The following is a 7,051-nucleotide window of genomic DNA, read 5'->3' as shown; positions in this document are numbered from 1 at the left end:
TGAGTGGATTAAAAAGCTTTGGTACATATATACTATGGAATACTACTCAGCCATAAGAAATCATGACATCGGATCATTTATAATAACATGGATGGACCTTGAGAACATTATACGGAGTGAAATAAGTAAATCAGAAAAAACTAAGAAACTATATCAACCCATGCATAGATGGGACATAAAAATGAGACTCAGAGACATGGACAAGAATGTCATGGTAACAGGGAGTGGGGGGAGGGTAGGGGCACAAAGAAAACCAGATAGAAGGTGACGGAGGACAACTTGACTTTGAGAGAGGGGTATGCAGCATAATCAAAGGTCAAAATAATCTGGAGATGTTTTCTGGGAACATATGTACCCTGATTTATCAATGTCACTGCATTTAAATAAAAATAAGATTTAAAAAAATAATAATAATTTCAAAGAAAACAGTAATCTAGAAAGAAAAACTAAATGATAAAACTTTAAAGTATTAAAATGAAAGGAGATCATAATAAAAATAATAGTATACTGAAATTTTTCATATACTTTTTAAATGGGATTAAAAAAATCAGAAAGGAAATGATGATACAATTTAAGACCTATTTATGTATTCCAGGTATTTAAAAATACATTGTTTGGTATGTCCTTAGACTACTGAGAAAATGTAATGTTGTATTTTGTTATCAAAACAAATAAAAGAACTTCCAATTCAAAATGCAATAATTTTTACATTCCAAATCCAGATTATGATCCAATAAAAAATTTTAAAATATAAAATACAACCTGAAATAGATATTACCATACCATTTGGAAAGAACTGCCATTTAAAAAAAAGTCAGGCCCTGGCCGGTTGGCTCAGTGGTAGAGCATCGGCCTGTCATGCAGGAGTCCCGGGTTCAATTCCTGGCCAGGGCACACAGGAGAAGCACCCATCTGCTTCTCCACCCCTCCCCCTCTCCTTCCTCTCTGTCTCTCTCTTTTCCTCCCGCAGCCAAGGCTCCATTGGAGCAAAGTTGGCCCGGGCCCTGAGGATGGCTCTGTGGCCTCTGCCTCAGGCACTAGAATGGCTCTGGTTGCAACAGAGCGATGCCCAGGATGGGCAGAGCATCGCCCCCTGGTGGGTATGTGGGGTGGATCTCAGTCGGGTGCATGTAGGAGTCTCTCTGACTGCCTCCCTGTTTCTGGCTTTGGAAAAATACAAACAAAAAAGAAATTCAAATCAAAAATCTTTTATGGAAAAGTAATATTTAAATAACAGACCTGCCAGCATTTCATCATTATTTAAGTTCATCTAGAATAAGAGTATAAAAGGAAAATCTCAATTCATTTCATAAAGCCCATTATTTTAATATTCAGAGTTGACAAACACAATGGAAAAGAAAAAAACTGCAGACCATTCTAATATCTTGATTCTATATTTCAAAATATGTTAGTAATTAACCTAGCAATCTGTCAAAAAGATATGATCAACCAAGCTTTACATCAGAAATTCAACTATTCAACAGCAGAAACATTAACAAAGTAATCCTATCAAAACAACTAAAGGAGAAAGCCATATGGTTATTATATAAATACTAAAGTGGCATATGATAAAATTCAGACATTAATAAAAAGTCTGACAAACTTAAATATAAGAAGAATCATTTACCCCCCACACACAAAAAAAATCAAATAGCATTCAAAACCAGCCAAACATTAAAAACTTTTAAAGTCAGAAACCAAGTACCATTTTTCAAAGAGGCAAATATAACAAAATAATTAATGACACAGACTCTGGAACCAGACTAATTATGTTTTAATTCCAAGCCAACACCCTTCTGAGTTATGTGGCTTTGGGTTAGTAGTTTCTTAACACTGGAGTCTTAATACAAATGGGGGTGATAATAATAGTACCTATCTTAAGATATGTTGAAAAACTACATATGTTAATAACTGTAAAATTTGACACACAGTAAGTATTCAAAAAGCTTTAGCTATTATTATTAGTTACCCTTTGTATCAAAGATTTTAGAGCATCACTGTGTAATGAATGGAACTTTCCACAATAATGAAAATGTGTTATATCTACAGTGTCCAATGTAGTAGCCAATACAATAGTTGTCAATTGAGCACTTGGAAAGGGGCTTTGAATGTACAAAAGAAAAAATAAACAGCTAGCCAACTTCAATAATAAAAGAATGAAAAGCAAATCCTGTTTTCAAAGCACAGATCTAAAACTGGACAAAACTGTCACATAAACATAAAGTGCTTACTTACTCTATAAAAACCACTAGAGTTTCAGGTGAAAACAGTGTGAGGCACTGGCCTTTCACCTGAGGATGATCTTATGATTTCCCACTCCTACCCCACAGTCTGGTCTGCAAGGTTAATTTTACTAGAATGGGGTCTGGCCATAAAAACAGCAGCTTAGACCCTGGCAGGGTAGCTCAACTGGTTGCAGCGTTGTCCTGATATGCCAAAGTTGCAGGTCCAATGTGCAGTCAGGGCACATACAAGAATCAACCAATGAATGCATAAATAAGTGGAACAAAAAATTGATGTTTCTCTCTCTCTCCCTCCACTTCCTCTCTCTGAAATTAATAAACTTTCAAAAAACAAAAACAGCAGCTTTGCTACCATATGAGGTAGAATCAATTTCAGGAAAAGAGAAAATATGAAAACAGAAGTTTTAAAGATAGATATCTCAGAAGAAAACAGCTTTGCTTTCCTGAGGTTAGGATCCCAGAGCAAGCAGCAACCCCAAAAGAAAATTAATATGAGATATTGAAAATGAGAGTCAGAGAAGGACTAAAATTAACTTTCCACACATATCTGGCCAACTAAAAGGAAGACCCAAGATGCCTGACCAAGCCGTGGCACAGTGGATAGAGCATCATACTGGGATGTGGAGGACCCAGGTTGAAACCTCAAGGTTGCCGGCTTGAGCACAGGTTTATCTGGTTTGAGCAGGGCTCATCAGCTTGGGCCCAAGGTTGCTAACTTGAGCACAGTCTGCTGTGTCCCACCTTCCCAGTCAGTGCACATATGAGAAAGCAATCAATGAGCGACTAGGGTGCTGCATAAAGAGTTGATGCTTCTCATCTCTCTCCCTTTCTGTCTGTCTGTCCCTATCAGTCCCTCTCTGTCACTGTCACCAAAATAATAATAAATAAATAAATAAATAAATAAATAAATAAATAAATAAATAAAAATAAAAGGAAGACCCAAGAAAGCCCAGCAAAAACAAAAGGCCAGGCGAAACAAAAACTGGCTGCAACTTTAAATGTGATTCCAAAACCACAAGATCAATCATTAGTGGTTGTAAGGCTCATAGGTTCAAGATATTTGATCACAACTCCTGCCAAAGCCCAGGCTGACTACCAAGCTATGCAGATACAAGAGCAACCCCCAGGAAGCCATGCAAAACAAATTAAACAAAAAAAACAATATATAAATAGAAAAGAGACATCAATGGCAACACACTACACAGAAGACAGATTTCATACTTTAAGTCTAAGCAAGCTACTAAAAAATAGCCACAACGCATAGAAAAATAAAGCAGAATTCAGGGTCACTACATTACCTTAGATGTCAAGTTGTGGAAACCTTCAAAGGAACAAGCAATTGTAACCAAACCTCAGGAGTAAAAATCATCAGTCAATAATCAACTGAGCACAAACACTGAAGGTAGTAGACAAAGATTTCAAAGCAGCTAGTATAAATATTTCCAAGAATAAAAGGAACCTTTCAGAGCATAAAGTAAAATACAATGGCAATGCCTCAACATACAGAAAAGTCTCAAGAGAAAACTAAAAATGATAACTCATAAAGATGAAAAGTACAATATCCATAGTAAAAATTTCATTACATATCTGGGCTCAATAACAGGCTTGAGTAAACTTGTAGATAGATAATATAAAAGTATCCAATCTAAAAGAGGAAAATAGACCGAAAAAGGGGACCACATCAAGAATTCCAACATAAATGTAATAGGATCCCAGGAGATGAGTCAGGAGTAAGAAATATAAAGAATAGCCAAAAATGTTCCAAACTTTATGAAATACATTAATCTGAAGATTCCAAAAGTTAGAAAAACTTCAAATATGATAAATGCAAAGTGAACCAAACCTAAAGATATCAGTCAAAGAGCTGAAAGACAAAGAAAGACATGCAAAGAAAATCTTGAAAACAAGAGAAAAGCAATTCTTGACTTACAGAGTAATAATACCATTAACATCTTTTTTTTCTTTTTCTTTCTTTTTTAAGTGAAAGGAGGGGAAATAGTGAGACAGTCTCCTGCATGCACCCCAACCAGGATCCACCCGGAAAACCCATTGAATTGGGCCGACGCACAATTCAACAGCGTTATCCTCAGCACCCAGGGCCAATGCTCAAACCAATTGAGCCACTGGCTGTGAGAGATTAAAAGAGAGAGAAGAGAGAGAGGGGGAAAATAAGAAGCAGATGGTCACTCCTCATGTGTGCCTCGGACCAGGGACTGAACCTGGTACATCTGCTCACTGGGCCAATGCTCTATCCACCGAGCCAACCAGACAAAGCCACCATAAACATCTGACTTTATCAGAAACAGTGGAGGCCAGAAAGCAATTGAATAATATTGTTAAAGAATTGAAAGAGGATTATAAATCAAGATTTCTATATCAATCAAAACTCTTCTTCAAAATGAAGACAAAATAAAATATCACCAGATAAACAAAAATTAAGAGGTTGTCACTAGCATATTTATACCACAAAAAATACTATGTGGAATCCATCAGGCTGGAAAGAATTGAAACTAGACTGTAACTCAAATCCACAGGAAGAAAATGAGAAGCACTAGAAATGATAAACATGAGGGAAGACATAAAAACTATTTTCTCTTAATTTGTTTAAAAGCAGCATAAGATTGTTTAAAGCAATAATCACTTTAAACATAAAATAGAACAATATAGCAATAACAGTACAAAGTAAGGAATGGATCTATAGTGGAGCAAAGTTGCTATATTTTAAGAAAATTAATACAGTATTACCCAGAAGTGTCTCGTGAAAAAGACATACAATTGTTACAGCAACCAAAAAGTTTTTTTAAATACATTAAAAATACTAGTTAATGAAAAAGGCTAGGTAAAAAACATAACAAAAAAAAGACATGACATGGTTATAAAATAAATAGAAAATGGCCAACCTATATCCAACCATATCATTACTTACATTAAATATAAATGAACTAAGCATTCCAATAAAAAGGCACATATTGTCAGAATGGATAAAACACAAAACCCAACTATATGCTGTCTAAAATAAGCATTTTGATTCAAAGACACAACAGGTTAAAAAGTATATGGAGGGGAAAAGATGAATTATAAAAACAGTACTCATAAGAGAAGTGGAATGGCTATGTTGACATGGGAAAAGGTGGAGAAAGGTCTCAGATGAAGAATATTACTAAACACAAAGATAAACATTTTATATGATAAAGGGTCAATTGTCACAGGGAATCATGACAATTATAAATATCTATGTACCTAACAAATACATGAAGCAAAAACTAATATATTAAAAGAAATGGAACATGCAACAATTTCAGTTGAAGATTTCAATATTTATTCCTCAGAAACTCATTTTTCAAAAACTGAGTTAGTAAGGATATAGAAGCTTTGAACAACATACTACCCAAAACTTGATGTAACTGACAAAGAACACTCCATACGAAAATAGTACAACACACATTCTCTTCAAGCACAGAGGGAACATTCTCAAGGACAGATAAGTTATTAGTCCAGAGATGGGCACACTAAGGCTCACAGGCCAAATCAGGTCCAGCCTTTCCTGTATGGCCTGCAAATTAAGAATTGCTTAGTATTTTTAAAAATCAGATATCAAAAGCTAAGAGAATATTAAGAATGTGTTTAAGCTAACATGTTAAGACAACTTAAGTCAAATTCCTAGACAAATATTAATTATCAAAACTGATTAAAGAGGAAACGGAAACTAAATATGTATCAAGGATATCAAGTAAAGAAACTGGATTAGTAATTTGAAATCTTCTACAGTACAAAGTCTATGAAACAATGTTAAAACAATAAATTAAAAATAAAGCCTGACCAGGTGGTGGCACAGTGGATAGAGCGTCGGACTGGGATGCGGAAGGACCCAGGTTCGAGACCCCGAGGTCGCCAGCTTGAGCGCGGGCTCATCTGGCTTGAGCAAAGAGCTCACCAGCTTGGACCCAAGGTCGCTGGCTCCAGCAGAGGGTTACTCGGTCTGCTGAAGGCCCACGGTCAAGGCACATGTGAGAAAGCAATCAATGAACAACTAAGAAGTCGCAACGCACAACGAGAAACTGATGATTGATGCTTCTCATCTCTCTCTGTTCCTGTCTGTCTGTCCCTGTCTATCTCTGCCTCTGTAAAAAAACAAAAAAACAAAAAAAACAAAAATAAATAAAAATTCAGGCTCAGCTGGTTTCAATAGTGGATTCTCTCAAGGAGAATAATACAAACCTCATACAAACTCTTTAGAAAACAGAGGAGGAGAAAACATTTCACAGCTCTTTTTAAGAGACCAACATTACCTTGTTACCAAATATGTAAGACAAAGACATCACAAACAAAATATCACCAGAAAATCACACACTGGGTACAGAGATGTATTAGAAGAGGCAACAAGGGTCATTCCCAAGTTTTTGGCTTAGAAAACTAGTGATTACACAATAAGAAAAAGCTTTTAAAAAGAGGTATGGATCAGGGTTTCCTATGTAGCAAAGCAGCTCCCTCACTGCAGTCTATTGAAAATCAGCCTTAGACACATGGGTTTGGGAAAAAAACTAAAAAAAAAAAAAAAAAAAAAAGAAGTAGAGATATGGAAACTGCTGAGATGATTTCACTTTTAGATATGTGAATTTGAGATGCCTCTAAGTCATTCTAGAAGAGATGTTAAAGAGGCAGTTCTTTTAAACAAAACTGTACTTAAGCGAGATTAAATAAGGTAATGTAATGTCTTATGAAATAATGACCTACCTGACATGATTTTATGTACCTTAATAGCTTCCTAGCCATTATGTTGTTTTAAATTTTCTAATAAAGTAATATAG

The 7,051-nt window shown here is 35.5% G+C and overlaps 1 non-coding gene across 1 annotated transcript; it reads left to right on the top strand.

Annotated features, from left to right (window-relative positions):
- Positions 1 to 818: 818 nt before the first annotated feature.
- On the top strand, positions 819 to 894 carry TRNAD-GUC (transfer RNA aspartic acid (anticodon GUC)). Its single transcript has one exon. It is a non-coding gene; the product is annotated as a tRNA-Asp (tRNA).
- The last annotated feature ends 6,157 nt before the right edge of the window (positions 895 to 7,051 follow it).

Source organism: Saccopteryx leptura, chromosome 3 (assembly GCF_036850995.1).
Source record: "Saccopteryx leptura isolate mSacLep1 chromosome 3, mSacLep1_pri_phased_curated, whole genome shotgun sequence".
Taxonomy (NCBI): domain Eukaryota; kingdom Metazoa; phylum Chordata; class Mammalia; order Chiroptera; family Emballonuridae; genus Saccopteryx; species Saccopteryx leptura.
This window is presented reverse-complemented; position numbering and strand designations above follow the sequence as displayed.